This window comes from Sapajus apella, unplaced genomic scaffold (genome assembly GCF_009761245.1).
Source record: "Sapajus apella isolate SASKATOON/1434 unplaced genomic scaffold, GSC_monkey_1.0 scaffold75, whole genome shotgun sequence".
Lineage (NCBI taxonomy): Eukaryota > Metazoa > Chordata > Mammalia > Primates > Cebidae > Sapajus > Sapajus apella.
Window position 1 is genome coordinate 7,231,856 of NW_022437015.1, and position 16,196 is coordinate 7,248,051.

Consider the following 16,196-nt stretch of genomic DNA (forward strand, 5'->3'; position numbering starts at 1 on the left):
CATATGTGTTAGATGCTGTGACACTTCCTGCTATGATTTGGATATTTGACCCTCCAAACCTCATGTTGAGATTTGATTCCCAATATTGGAGGTATGACCTAGTGAAAGGTGTTTGGGTCATAGAGGCAAATCCCTCATAAATAGATTAAAGGATCTCAGAGTTGAAGGGAAACTGTATGAGTGAGTTTTTGCTTTATTAGTTTCTTTGAGAGTTGGTTGTTAAAAAGTGCCTGGCATCTGCTGTCTCTCCTTTTGCTTTCACTTCCTACCATGTGATCTCAACATATCTGTTCCCCTTTGCCTTCCACCATAAGTGGAAGCAACCTGAGGCCCTCACCAGATGCCAACACCATATTTCCTGGACAACCTGCAAAACCGTAAGCCAAATAAACTTATTTTCATTATAAATTACTCAGTTTTAGGTATTTATTTTTATCAATACAAAGAGACTATTAGTTTCTGGGAGAGCCGAATTTTAGAAAAAACCTGGTCACTCCTTCCCTTCTCTCTCACTTCTGTTAAAAGAAAACTTCAGACAAGTTAAAATTAATGGAGTTTAACTAAGCAAAACAAACAAACAAAAAGATTCACAAATCAGGCAGCCTCCAGAATCACAGCAGATTCAGAGAGACTCCAGGGATGCCTTGTGGTCAGAACAAATTTACAGACAAAAAAAAGTAAAGTGATGTACAGGAATTAGAAGTGAGGTACAGAAATAGTGAGAATGGTTACAGCTCGGCGTTTGCCTTATTTGAACGCAGTTTAAACACTCAGCAGTCTATGAGTGATTGAAGTATGGCCACTGGGATTGGCCAACACTCAGCTATTAGCATGGATCCATACTATTAAGTTAGGTTTTCAATTTTGTCTGCTTATTAAGCTGGGTTATGGTTCATCTACAAGGACTCAAATATAGAAGTACAGAGTCTTTCTCAGGGCATAGGTAGTTTGCTTTAACAATTCTTTGCTTTTGGTCAATTTAGGGGGATTGACCAAAATTTTAAGCATTGATGCCACTTTCTGTCTTTATCATAAAGACTTATTAGGTCTCAGTGTGGAATTCACTAGTCTTCTTTAGTTTCAGTTTGGAATCTCACATGTCTTCTTCTTTTTTTTTTTAAATTTATGAGACGGAGTTTCACTCATGTTACCCAGGCTGGAGTGCAATGGCGCGACCTCGGCTCACCGCAACCTCCGCCTCCTGGGTTCAGGCAATTCTCCTGCCCCAGCCTCCTGAGTAGCTGGGATTACAGGCACGCACCACCATGCCCAGCTAATTTTTTGTATTTTTTTTTTAGTAGAGACGGGGTTTCACCATGTTGACCAGGATGGTCTCGATCTCTTGACCTCGTGATCCACCCGCCTCGGCCTCCCAAAGTGCTGGGATTACAGGCTTGAGCCACCGCGCCCGGCCTCACATGTCTTCTTTTGTGTTAATATGGAATTCACAAGTCACAGCTTTGTACCAGCTAAATGATTCTTTATGTTCTTGCTGATCCAGTTGGAGTGAGACCATTCAACTTTTAATGGATGCCTGCACAGAAAACATTTAGGAAGAGAAGATACAATGTGACAGGGTGACTATCATTATGACTATCAAAAGGATACTATCAAAATGCCAAGGCATACTCCTTAATAAGAGTTCTTATAAAATGAACCAAATCAAATTAGCCAAGTTAAGATTTAGACAATATAGGTAATTTAACAGTACTAGGGTCCAATTTGTCAGAGCCTTTGTTTGGAGTATGATAGCAATTAAGGACTATATTTCGCTGTAAAGTTGCTTGACTTTAAGAGGTATTCATTTTCATTGTTACCCTGGTAATACAAATCACAATAACTTGGAAACCTACTAGAAAAAATATAAAGATCAGAAATCCTTGGAAAACACAAGATTGCCATCTTAGGATCCCTGCAAACCAACTCTTAGTTCGTCCTGTAAACACATCATGGGTTTCTTTCTTTTGAGAGATTTCTTTTTTCCTTTTTTTTTTTTTTTTTTTAAAGACGGGGTTTCACCATGTTGGTCAGGCTGGTCTTGACCTCCCGACCTCAGGTGATCCGCCCGCCTTGGCCTCCAAAGTGCTTGGATTACAGGCTTGAGCCACTGCGCCCGGCCGGAGAGATTTCTTTAATGTATTTGGTGGCAGTGTCTAAGGAAACAGCAGTATCAGCCACCTCTTTAAATTAACCTTTCTATAGTAACAAAATCAGTGGAGAGATAAGTACATCATTCCGTTTTGTTTAACACCATATATAGGCCTTCCACTTGAGCAAAAAGAAGATCTAAGGCTGCATGGTGTTTCATTAAGTGTTTCTGTTGAATATGTATGTTGTCATCTACCTTTCTGAGAGTAACTTCTACCCATCTGAAACCCTGGGAGGCCCAATTGGTTACAAAATCTAAGATTTTTTCCAATTTATGCATTAGCTTTAAATTCTACACTACCACCAAGAGTGAGCCCCCAGGAACACCACTGGGATCTTTCCTGAGCAGAAACTAGCTTATCCCTTGTCAGTCATATAAGAACTGCAAAGTGACAAAAACAAAACAAAAAAAACAAAAAACAGAAAAGAAACTAGCTTATTCTCATCTATTTCAAGGTTAGTGCTAATTCACTTATTGATTGTTTTGGCTTCTGATTATAACAGCTATCATTAGAATTTTCAGGGGAAATTATTCAAAAGGCAGGAGCAATCCAGGTCAAGTAACATGAACCAAACCAACAAGGAGGCAGAACAGAATATGCAGATTATCCACAAACCCAATACAGACCCTCAGGGGTTGGAAAATAGGGCCACCGAGTTGCATTTGAGCAGGGATCTTTCAGATTTGTTTGAAAATAAATCTGTATAATTTCTGAACAATGTTCAGTGGGAAATTTACTTTTCTGATGCCCCTTTATAGCATGTTGTAAGACTGCATAGCCACATCTAGTAAAAAGGGACCTGACTGGATTTAATCAGGTTGTATTATACAAACAATCACTTGTACCAATATAAGTAATTCCCGAATCTTTAGTCCATGATGCCTGGAAGGACAATATACCATTTGCAGACATCACTTGGATTGTTTTTTTAATTTGGTAATGATTGACTTATCAATTGAAAAAGTTAAAGTGTTGTTTTTAGTGAGTGTAGGAAAGCAAGTAGCAGTGATATTTAGAATATCAAGAATAAATTTCCATTCTTCCCTTGGAGTTCCAGGGTGATTCTCATTGGGAATATGGAAGGGCATTGGCACCAGTGGAATCGTTTTCTGAGTTTTTGGAATTAGCCCACAAACCCAACAATTACTCTGGTTTTCTGTTAGATCATAAGCTTGAGCTAAAGCCATACACTCATTATGGTCCCATAAATTTTCCTATAGGGAAAAGGAAAGGATTAGGGCAAAAAATGAGGAAAATAGAAAAACACTTAAGCCTTTTATGATGGTAGAGAAGTCTTGATCCATGATCTTGATCTTGGGAAAGCTGTCTACAACTAGGATGTCGTCTGCTTCTTGGGAGAGATTTTCCGGGTCAGTTTTACCTTAATGTCTTCAACAGATGTACAGTTCCAGGAGTCTGAAAGGTCCTTTTTGAGTTGTGAGATGTGGACTCAAGGTTCAAGGCCCTGAAGCTTCACTGCAGTGTGGATGGCGAGAATAACTTGGTATGGTCCCTTCCAATGAGGTGCAAAAGCAGTTTTCCTCTGATGTCATTTCCAGAAGACCCGGTCTCCTGAGTCCAGACCATGAAGGGTTTGATTGTCCTCAGTTGGTAAATCTCAAAAAGCTTTCTTTACCTGACAGAGTATAGATTGGCATAATATATTAAAGCCTCGCAGCATTTAGTCATATTTGAGTTTAAGAGAGCAGAAGAAGCATGAGGTGCTATTATCAGGGACATAAGCCTTCCAGTGACTATTTAATAGGGGGTAAATTTATGTTTTCCAATGGGAGTGGATATTATTGCCATTAAAGCCAAATGTAGTACCTTTGACCAAGGCAACCAAATTGATTCAGTTAACTTTGTCAATTTCAGTTTTTAATGTGCCTTTTGTTCTTTCAACCTTTCCTGAAGACTGAGGGTGATAGGGACAACGGTAATGCCACTGTGTCAGTGACATCTTATTTAACTGCTTTATAACTTGCCCAGCAAAATTAATTCCTCTATCATTGGATATTTTTAGAGGATCCTCCATGAAAGAAAAATATTTTCTAATAATTTCACAGCTACAGTCACAGCATCAGCTTTCCTACATGGGAAGGTCTCTATCCAACCAGAAAACACGAAAACTAGTACAAGAAAATACTGATACTCCATTGAGGGTGACAACTTAATAAAGTCCATCTGTAAATGCTCAAATGATCCATCAGGTGGTGGACATATAAATTTTGATTTTCCAAAGTTTTGATTTTCCAGGATTATGAATTTGACAAGTCAAACATTGAGTATAAACCATTTTGGCAATTTTGGAACAGCCAATCCACGAGTAATTTTTTAATAATTTGGATCATTTTGTCTCTGTTCCATGGTGAGTTGTGGAGTGCAGAGCTTCCAATAATGGAACCTTCAAAGACTCAGGAAGGACCAGGCAGCTGTCCGAGCCCTCTGTGAGTCTTTGCTTCACTTTAAATTTACATTCTTTTATATGCCAATTTTGTTTTTCCACAGCAAGTGCATTGCACTGTTTATTAAATAGGTCGTCATAAGGAACTTTGCTTGGATTAATCTTACGAAGTTTACTCAGATTGCATATCTTGACAGTTTCAGCACTAGCTGATTTAGCATAAAAATCTGCTAAAGCATTTCCCTGATATTCAGGTTCAGTTCTACAAGTATGAGCTTCAGTCTTAATAAAAGCAATCTGCAGTGGTAACAGGATAGCAGAAAGGAGCTTATCTACTTGGGGTCCATTTTTGATGGGGGTACCACTATTGGTGAGAAACCCTTATAGTTTCCATATCATGGGAAAATCATGTACTACTTCAAAAGCATATCTACTATCTATAAATATTTACTGACTTGTCCTTAGTTATGTGACATGTTTGGGTAAGGGCAAAAAGCTCTGCAGGTTAGGCTGATTTAAATTAGGAAGGGTTTCCTTCTCTATTAACTCATTTTGAGTGTTAACAGCATATCCTGCCAGATATTTTCCTTCTGAGTTTTTGGCATAGGACCTATCCACAAAAAGTATAAATTCAGGATTATCCAATAGAGTATCTTGTAAATCAACACGAGTGGCCACTATTTCTGACACTACACTGACACAATTGTGGTTTTCATCATCATCAGGCAGAGGTAACTGGTTAGCAGGATTAAGTAGATTAAGGTGTTTGAGGTGAAGATTAGGAGATAAAAGAAGTAATTCATAAGATGTTAGTCTACTCACTGAAAAATGCTGGATTTGGTTGGAATTTAATAGAATTTCCCCAGAGTGTGGAACTTGCAAATTAACTTCATTTTCTAAAACAAGATCTGATGAAGCTGCTGCTACTGCTGGTAAACAATTAGGATATGCCTTAGTGACTGGGTCTAATTGCTGGCTATAGTAGGCAATAGGTCTATGTTTACCACCATGTTCTTGAGTAAGGACTCCTAATCCCTGATTATTATGCTCATGAACAAACAATGTAAAAGGTTTAATTTGTAAGTCCTAAAATGAAAGCTGATGTAAAGCCAACTTTATTTGGCTAAAAGGCTGCTGGTGACTATCTTCCCAAGCTAAAGGCTCTGGTACAGAATTTTTAGTAAGTTCATACAGTGGTGAAGCTATTAAGGAAAAATTTGGAACCCAGGATCTGCAATATCTTGCAAGTCCAAGAAAGTCGCGTAATTGTATTTTGGTTGTGGGTCGAGGAAAAATGAATAGTTTTTATACTCTCAGGTGAGAGGGAAATCTCTTCAGCAGTAAAGTCATGTACCAAATTGTGGACTTTTTGTTTTGAAAATTGAAGTTTGTTGTCTTTATATGTGAGTTGCTGTAAAAGATAAACTGAGTCAATTTCAGAACACTTCTTAGTGGACGAGGATAACAATAAGTCATCTATTTACTGAATGACAGTAGAATTTTGAGGAAACTGTAGTGTCATTAAGTCCTGATGCAATGTCCAAAAAACATATGAAGGGGCTTCGACAAACCCTTGTCGCATGACAATCAAGGTGTACTGCTGATTTTTTTCAAGGAAAGGCAAATGAGTATTGCCTTTCTTTATGAACTGGAATGCTAAAGAAGGCTGAGCAGACTCTATTACTGTGAACCACTTGGAATCAGTGGGTACATTAGATAATAAAATGTTAATATTTGAGATTACAGGAAATCTTGGTATTACAGTTTTATTAATGGCCTGTAAATCTTTAAAAAAATTTTTTTATTGTACTTTAATTTCTGGGGTACATGTGCAGATCTTGCAGGATTGTTACAAAGGTATACACTTGCCATGGTGGTTTGCCGCCTCCATCCCCTTGACCCCTACATTAGGTATTTCTCCCAGTGTTATCCCTCCCCAATCTCCCCACCCTCTGCTATTCCTCCCCTAGCTCCCACCCCTCAACAGACCCCATTGTGTGATGTTCCCCTCCCTGTGTCCCTGTCTTCTCATTGTTCAACACTCACCTATGAGTGAGAACATGTGGTGTTTGGTTTTCTGTTCTTGCATCAGTTTGCTGAGAATGATGGTTTCCAGATTTATCCATATCCCTGCAAAAGACATAAGCTTTATCATAAGTTCATGTCGTTATGATAAAAAAGATCATCTTTTTATGGCTGCATAGTATTCCATGGTGTCTATGTGCCACATTTTCTTTATCCAGTCTATCATTGATGGGCATTTGGGTTGATTACAGGTCTTTGCTATTGTAAACAGTGCCACAATGAACATACGTGTGCATGTGTCTTTATAATAGAATGATTTATAATCCTTTGGGTCCATATCCAGTAATGGGATTGCTGGGTCACATGGTATTTCTATTTCTAGATCCTTGAGGAATCGCCACACTGTCTTCCACAATGGTTAAACTAATTTACACTCCCACCAAGAGTGGGAGTGGTGGATATTTCTCCATATCCTCTCCAGCATCTGTTGTCTCCAGATTTTTTAATGATCGCCACTCTAACTGGCGTGAGATGGTATCTCAATGTGATTTTGATTTGCATTTCTCTAATGACCACTGATGATGAGCATTTTTTCATATGTGTGTTGGCCACATAAATGTCTTCTTTTGAAAAGTGTCTGTTCATATCCTTTGCCCACTTTTTGATGGGGTTGTTTGTTTTCTTGTAAATTTGCTTTAGTTCTTTGTAGATTCTGGATATTAGCCCTTTGTCAGGTGGGTAGCTTGCAGAATTTTTTTCCCATTCTGTTGGTTGCATTCACTCTAATGATTGTTTCTTTTGCTGTGCAGAATTTCTTTAGTTTAATTAGATTCCATTTGTCTATTTTGGCTTTTGTTGCCATAATGGTCTGTAAATCTTGAACAAATCTCCAGCCTTGTCCATTTGGTATTTTAGCTGGTAGGATTGAAGTGTTACAAGGGCTGGTGCATGGGATTACAAGTCCTCGCTTAATTAAATCTTCTACAGTTGGTGTGAGTCCTTGATTTGCTTCAGGTTTTATTGGATATGGGGTAATTAAGGCAAAGGTTTAGGATGATCTATTTGTACTTTTACAGGTTCTACACTTTTAATTTTTCTTAAATGAGTTGGTGAAGAGGCCCATAAACATTTAGGTATTTTTAGAAAATCAGGAGTATTAGAGACCTGGGTATTGATCTTATCAATTTCTGCCTGTAAACAGCATAAAAATTCTGGTTCAGGAGGACCAGGAAAAATTAACGTTATTTCTTCTTCTGAGGAATTTTTCTTTTTCTTAATTATGCCTTAAGTTCTCAGATACATGTGCAGAATGTGCGGGTTTGTTACACAGGTATACACGTGCCATGGTGATTTGCTGCACCCATCAACCCGTCATCTACATTAGGTATTTATCCTAATGCTGTTTCTCCCCAAGACCCCCAACCCCTGACAGGACCCAATGTGTGATGTTCCCGTCTCTGTTTCCATGTGATCTCATTATTGAACTCCCACTTGTGAGTGAAAACATGCAGTGTTTGGTTTTCTGTTTCTGTGTTAGTTTGCCGAGAATGATGATTTCCAGATTCATCCACGTCCCTGCGAAGGACATAAACTAATCCTTTTTTTATGACTGCATAGTATTCCATGGTGTATATGTGCCACATTTTCTCTATTCAGCCTATTATTTATGGGAATTTGGGTCGATACCAAGTCTTTGCTATTGTGAATAGTGCTACAATAAACATACCTGTGCATGTGTCTTTACAGTAGAATGATTTATAATCCTTTGGGTTATTCCAGCAATGAGATTGCTGGGTTAAATGGTATTTCTGGTTCTAGATTCTTGAGAAATCACCACACTGTCTTTCACAATGGTTGAACTAATTTACACTTCCGCCCACAGTGTAAAAGTGTTCCTATTTCTCCACATCCTCTCCAGCATCTGTTGTTTCCCTGACTTTTTAATGATCACCATTCTAACTGGCATGAAATGTTATCTCATTGAGCTTTTGATTTGCATTTCTCTAATGACCAGTAATGATGAGCTGTTTTCATATGTTTGTTGGCTGCATAATTGTCTTCTTTTGAGAAGTGTCTGTTCATATGTTTTGTCCACTTTTGGATGGGGTTCTTTGTTTTTTTTTCTTGTAAATTTTAAGTTCTTTGTAGATTCTGGATATCAGCCTTTTGTCAGATGGATAAATTGCATAATTTTCTCCCATTCTGTAGGTTGCCTGTTCACTCTGATGATAGTTTCTCATGCTGTGCAGAAACTCTTCAGTTTAATTAGATACCATTTGCAAATTTTGGCTTTTGTTGCCATTGCTTTTGGTGTTTTGGTCATGAAATTTTTGCCCATGCCTATGTCCTGAATAGTATTGCCTAGACTTTCTTCTAGGGTTTTTATGGTTTTAGGTCTTATGTTTAAGTCTTTAATTCATCATGAGATAATTATGTATAAAATTTAAGGGAAGGGTCCCGTTTTAGTTTTCTGCATATGGCTAGACGGTTTTCCCAACACCATTTATTAAATAGAGAATCCTTTCCCCATTGCTTGTTTTTGTCAGGTTTCCCAAAGATCAGATTATTGTAGATGTGTGGCATTGTCTCCGAGGCCTCTGTTCTGTTCCATTGGTCTATATCTCTGTTTTAGTACCAGTACCATGCTGTTTTGTTTACTGTAGCCTTGTAGTATTGTTTGAAGTCAGGTAACATGATGCCTCCAGCTTTGTTCTTTTGGCTTAGGATTGTCATGTCTATATGAGCTCCTATTTGGTTTCATATAAAATTTATGGTAGTTTTTCCTAATTCTGTGAAGAAAGTCAATGATAGCTTGATGGTGATAGCATTGAATCTATAAATAACTTTGGACACTATGGCCATTTTCATGATATTGAGTCTTCCTATTCATGAGCATGGCATATTTTTCCATTTGTTATGTCTTCTCTTATTTCCTTGAGCAGAGGTTTGTAGTTCTCCTTGAAGAGGTCCTTCACATCCCTTGTTAGCTGTATTTCTAGGTATTTTATTCTCTTTGTAGCAATTCTGAATGGGAGTTTACTCATGATTTGGCTCTTCTATCTGTTATTGGCATATAGAAATGCTTGTGATTTTTGCACATTGATTTTGTATCTTGAGACTTGACTAAAGTTACTTATCAGCTTAAGGAGATTTGGGGCTGAGATGATAGGGTTTTTTAAATATAGAATCATGTCATCTGAAAACAGAGACAATTTGATTTCCTTTCTTCCTATTTGAATACCCTTTATTTCTTTCTCTTGACTGATGCCCTGGGCAGAACTTCCAATACTATGTTGAATAGAGTGGTGAGAGAGGGCATCCTTGTCTTGTGCCAGTTTTCAAAGGGAATGTTTCCAGCTTTTTCCCATTCAGTAGGATATTGACTGTGGGTTTGTCATAAAGAACTCTTATTATTTTGAGATATGTTTCATCAATACCTAGTTTATTGAGAGTTTTTAGCATGAAGGGGTGCTGAATTTTATCGAAGGCCTTTTCTGCATTTATTGCAATAATCACGAGGTTTTTGTTATTGGTTCTGTTTATGTGATGGATTATGTTTATTGATTTGCATATTTTTAATCAGCCTTGCATCCCAGGGATGAAGTAGATTTGATCGAGGTGGATAAGCTTTTTGATGTGCTGCTGGATTCAATTTGCCAGTATTTTATTGAGGAATTTTGCATTGATGTTCTTCAGGGATATTGGTCTGATAATTTTTTTTTTGTTATGTTACTGCCAGGTTTTGCTATCAGGATGTTGCTGGCCTCATAAAATGAGTTAGGGAGGAGTCCCTCTTTTTCTATTTTTTTAAAATAGTTTCATAAGAAATGATATCAGTTCCCCTTTGTACCTCTGGTAGAATTTGCCTATAAATCCATCTGGTCCTGGGCTTTATTTTGGTGGTAGGCTATTGATTGCTGCCTCTGTTTCAGGACTTGTTACTGGAGTGTTAAGGGATTCGATTTTTTCCTGGTGTAGTCTTGGAATAGTGTATGTGTCCAAGAATTCACCTATTTTTTTTTTTTTGTAGATTTTCTAGTTTGTTTGCGTAGAGGTGTTAATAGTATTCTCTAATTGTAGTTTTATTTCTGTGGGATCAGTGGTGATATCCCCTTTATCATTTTTTATTGTGTCTATTTGATTCTTCTCTCTTCTTCATTAGTATGGCTAATGGTCTATGTTGTTTGTTAATATTTTCAAATAAAAAACAACTTGTAGATTCATTGATTTTTTTGAAGGGTTTTTTGTGTGGGTGTCTTCTTCAGTTCTGCTCTGATCTTAGTTGTTTCTTGTCTGCTGCTAGCTTTTGAATTTGTCTGCTATTCGTTCTTAGTTCTTTTAATTGTGATGTCAGAGTGTTGATTTTACATCATTCTGCTTTCTCCTGTGGGCATTTAATGCTATAAATTTCCCTCTAAACACTGTTTTAGTTGTGTCCAGAGATTCTGGTATGTTGTGTCTTTTTTCTCATTGTTTTCAAAGAATGTATTTATTTCTGTCTTAATTTCATTATTTACCCAGTAGTCATTTGGGAGCAGGTTGTTCAGTTTCCATGCAGTTGTGCAGTTTTGAGTGAGTTTCTTAATCCTGAGTTCTAATATTATTGCACCGTGGTCTGAGAGACTGTTTGTTATGATTTCTCTTATTTTGCATTTGCTAATGAAGGTTTTACATCCAATTATGTAATCAATTTTAGAGTAAGTGTAATGTGGTGCTGAGAAAATTGTATATTATGTGGATTTGGGGTGGAGAGTTTTGTATATGTTCATTAGATCCACTTGGTCCAGAGCTGAGTTCAAGTCCTGAATATTTTTGTTTATTTTCTGGCTTGTTGATCTGTCTAATATTGACAGTGGGGTGTTATAGTCTTCTACTATTATTGTGTTGGAATCTAAGTCTCTTTTTAGGCCTCTAAGAACCTGCTTTGTGAAGCTCTTCTTGTTGTATTGATCCCTTTGCCATTATGTAGTGCCCTTCTTTGTGTTTTTTGATCTTTGTTGGTATTAAGTCTGTTTTATCAGTGACTAGGATTACAACCCCTCCTTTCCCTTGCTTTCCATTTGCTTGGTAAATACTTATTCATCTGTTTATTTAGAGACTATGTGTGTCTTTGTACATGAGATGAATCTCCTGATTACAGCACACCAATGGGTCTTGACTCTTTATTGAATTAGCCAGTCTGTTTTTTTTTTTTTTTTTAACTGGGGCATTTAGCCTGTTTACATTTAAGGTTAACATTGTTATGCATAAATTTGATCCTGACATTATGATGCTAGCTGTTTATTTTGACCATTTATTGATGCAGTTTCTTCATAGTGTCGATGTTCTTTACAATTTGGTATGTTTTTGCAGTTTCCATATTTCGTGCTTCCTTTAGGAGCTCTTGTAAGGCAGACCTGGTGGTGCCAAAGTCTCTCAGCATTTGCTTGTTTGTAAATAATTTTATTTCTCATTCATTTATGAACCTTAGTTTGGCTGGATATTAAATTCTGGGTCAAAAATTCTTTTCTTTAAGGATGTTGAATATTGACCCCCGCTGTCTTATGGATTGTAGGGTTTCTGCAGAGAGATTTGCTGTTAGTCTGATAGGCTTCCCTTTGTGGGTAATCCAGCCTTTCTCTCTGGCTGATCTTAACATTTTTTTCTTCATTTCAATCTTGGTGAATATGATGATTATGTTTCTTAGGGTTGCTTTTCTCAAGAAGTATCTTTGTGGTGTTCTCTGTATTTCCTGAATTTGAATGTTGGCCTGTCTTGCTAGGTTGGGGAAGTTCTCCTGAGGGATATATTGAAGAGTGTTTTCCAAGTTGGTTCCATTCTTTCTGTCACTTTCTGGTACACCAATGAAGTCTAGGTTTGGTTTTTCCATATAGTCCCATATTTCTTGGAGGCTTTGTTTGTTCCTTTTTATTCTTTTTTCTATAATCTTGTCTTCACACTTTATTTCATTTAGTTGATCTTCAATCTCTGATATCGTTTCTTTTGCTTAATCTATTTAGCTATTGATACTTGTGTATGCTTCAAAAAGTTCTTGTGCTGTGTTTTTCTGCTCCAGCAGGTCATTCATGTTCTTCTCTAAACTGGTTATTTTAGTTAGCAATTTCTCTAACCTTTTTTCAAGGTTCTTAGCTTCCTTGAATTGGGTTAAAACATGCTTATGGAGGGCAAGCAGAAGTAGGGTGGGGTGTTGCCTCATTGTGCTGTGAGGAGGGGTGCATTTTGTCCCAGATACTATGCTTTTGTCATGGTCTTTGCAACCCACAGATCAGGAGATTGCCTCTTGTGCCTACACCACCTGGGCCCTGGGTTTCAAGCACAAAACTGGGCTGCCATTTGGCAGACACCAATCTAGCTGCAGGAGTTCACCCCCTCCCAGTGGTGCCTGGAACATCAGTGTCAGAGAACTATTTATTTCCGTGGAAAGGGGGCTGAAGCCAGGGAGCCAAGTGATCTAGCTCAGCAGATCCCGCCTCCATGAGCCCAGCAAGCTAGGATCCACTGGCTTGACATTCTCGCTGCCAGCATAGCAGTCTGAAGTTGACCTGGGACACTCAACCTTGGTGGGGTGAGGGGTGTACACCATTACTGAGGCTTGAGTAGGTGGTTTTTCCTTCACAGTGTAAACAAAGCCACTGGGAAGTTTGAACTGGGTGAAGCTCACTGCAACTCGGCAAAGCTGTTGTAGCCAGACTGCTTTTCTAGGTTCGACCTCTCTGGGCAGGGTATCTCTGAAAGAAAGGCAGCAGCCCCAGTCAGGGGCTTATAGATAAAATAATAATCTCCTATCTCCCTGGGACAGAGCACCTGGAGGAAAGAGGGACTGTGTTTGCAGCTTCAGCAGACTTAATGTTTCTTCATGCTGGCTCTGAAGAGAGCAGCAGATCTCCCAGCACAGTGCTTAGGCTCTGTTAAGGGACAGTGTGCTGCCTCAAGTGGGTCTCTGACCCTCATGTCTCCTGACTGGGGAGACACCTCCCAGCAGGGGTCAACAGACACCTCATACGGGACAGCTCAGGCTGGCATCTGGTGGGTGCCCCTTTGGAATGAAGCTTCCAGAGGAAGAAATAGGCAGCAATCTTTGCTCTTCTGCAGCCTCCACTGCTGGTACCCAGGCAAACAGGGTCTGGAGTGGACCTCCAGCAAACTCCAGCAGACATGCAACAGAGGGGCTGGACTGTTAGAAGAAAAACTAACAAACAGAAAGGAATAGCATCAACATGAACAAAAAGGACATCCACAAAAAAACCCACCTAAAGGTCACCAACATTAAAGACCAAAAGTAGATAGATCCAAGAAGATGAGGAAAAGCTAACTCAAAACCTTGAAAATTTCAAAAACCAGAACACTTCTTCTCCAGAGGATCACAACTCCTTGCCAGCAAGGGAACAAAACTGGACAGAGCATGATTTTGATGAATTGACCAAAGTAAGCTTCAGGAGGTGGGCAATCACAAACTTCTTCGAGATTCTGAGGAAAATTTTATGTGCCCTGTTAGTTTTGAAAGTAAATCTCACTCTAACACGTTTACTGGAGCAGTATCACAGTAATATTGTGTTTTTCTGAAAAGGGGTCCAAAGTTAGTTGGATGAGTTCAGATATGGAAACCTCTTGAACTTGATTTGAAACCCTCACCACAGAAATGACCTTTTCACTCCAAGGAATTCATTGGCTTATTAAAGTGGGGTTTATTGTAGATAGAGTAACCCTGGTATCTGTGAGGACTGTGCATGACTCCCCATTTATTTAAATCTCTGTTTCTCCATGTTTATTTAAAGGCGTTGTGGAAAGCTATCTACTGGAGAATCCCTCAGCACCTCATCAATGTTCATTATTGTCAGGAGGCTAAGGTCTCTTGGACTTCCTCTAGTGGTGAAACAGTTTTGTCTAGAGGGAGGCTTATTGGCAGACTCATATAAAAGCGAACAATCCCTTTTCCAGTGCCCTGGTTGTTTGCAATAAAGACAGACATCTTGGGGTAAAGAACTTCTTATTCTAGGACTTCTTAATTGTAATTTAAAATGAGAACAAGAAGGTTCCTTTTGTCCAGGTCCCTACAACGATTGTAATTGAACTGTCATAAGCTTGTTTGCCTTTTGAGTTTTTTCTTGCTTGAGAGTCCTCTCAAAATGTTCAGCTAAGGCCAACAATTTAGTCATATCTGTAACTTCCCATTCCAACTTATGTTTTTAAATTACTGCTAAGTTCAGGACATAGTACATTTATAAATAGAGCAGTTAATGCAGTTTCAGTTTCTGCAGGAAATTATCCTTGCTGTACTTCGAGCCCAGAATGTTTTACAAACAATATTTCTAAGTGAATTCTTTAATCTAAAACTGGTTTAACCTTTTTTTTTTTTTTTTTTTTTTCTTACAACATTATGTGACGGACCAGTCAATTTTTTTGGAAAAATTTTAGAAATTGAATGTGAAATGTCTTCATCATCTTTTTGCTCCATCTCATGAGGATTCTTGGAAGGATTTTCAATAGCCTCCTCAGGTTTGTCTCATTCTGTCTCTGTCATCCATCTCTGAGCTTCACTAGGCCCCAGCATCATGTGCATACATTGGTAAAAACCAGGAAGTCCTGGATTGTAAGCTGCTATGAGGATTCTAAATTCCTCAGTAAATTTTTGAGGATTTTCCCTTGGATCAGGGAAGACCTTCAAAATGGCTCTAAGCTCAGTTTTAGACCATGTAGTGAAAGTAGTTGCAACCTGCAGACCAGGCTGCTCAGAAGGTCTCACTTTGTAAGGCATCATTCTAACTGTTTTTTTCATTATCTTCAGGGTGGAAGAGTAATTTAGCCAAATGTTTAGTGGAATCAGAATATGTTGGTACAGAGAAATAAAGAGAAGGAACAGTTGGGTTAGTTCAGTCAGAGTACAGTCCCCTTTTGTCATGTCCTTGGTCTGTTGCTTAAGCTTTTCATTTGCTTTTTGCAAATTACCTTTTATGGAGGCACTTTAAAAAAATTAATTTAATCTGTTAAAGGCCTCTGCATAACCATCAAAGAATACATACCACTGTTTTGTGGGGTTTTAGGTCTCCCTTTTTCTAATATGCCTCACAAATAAACCATTGTATCCAAATTAAAACTTTCCTATTGTGGCCACCTTAATTCTAAGTTTTCTTTAGTGATGTTAACCCATTTTTATAAAACTGCACATGTTCTAGGCCCATAATTTTTATAAATAAAATTAACTGGAGTCCCAGAAGGTGGAGTCCGAGGCTTCGTCTTGGATTGAGATGGTCCCATTATGAAATAAGGTACCTATTAGAGGTCCAAGACCTCTAATTGAATGCAATTAAGTTAATTACCAAATCCAATCCAATATTGGAATCAGTCTAATCTAAATACTGCTCAAGTAAACTTGGAGAGCTTAAAACACAAGTTAGTGGATCTCAGAATCTGAGAGATAACACCCACGATCTCCAGTTACAATCAAGAGAGCAGTGAGTGCAATGAGCTTGGTGGGTACATGGCCTGGTAACCTGTTTTTTCTGGGAGTCGCCAGAGTTTTTCTTCGAATCCCACTTCTGACACCAGATCTGTTAAAAGAAAACTTCAAACAAGTTCAATTTGATAGGGTTTAATTGAGCAAAGAAAATAAATAATTC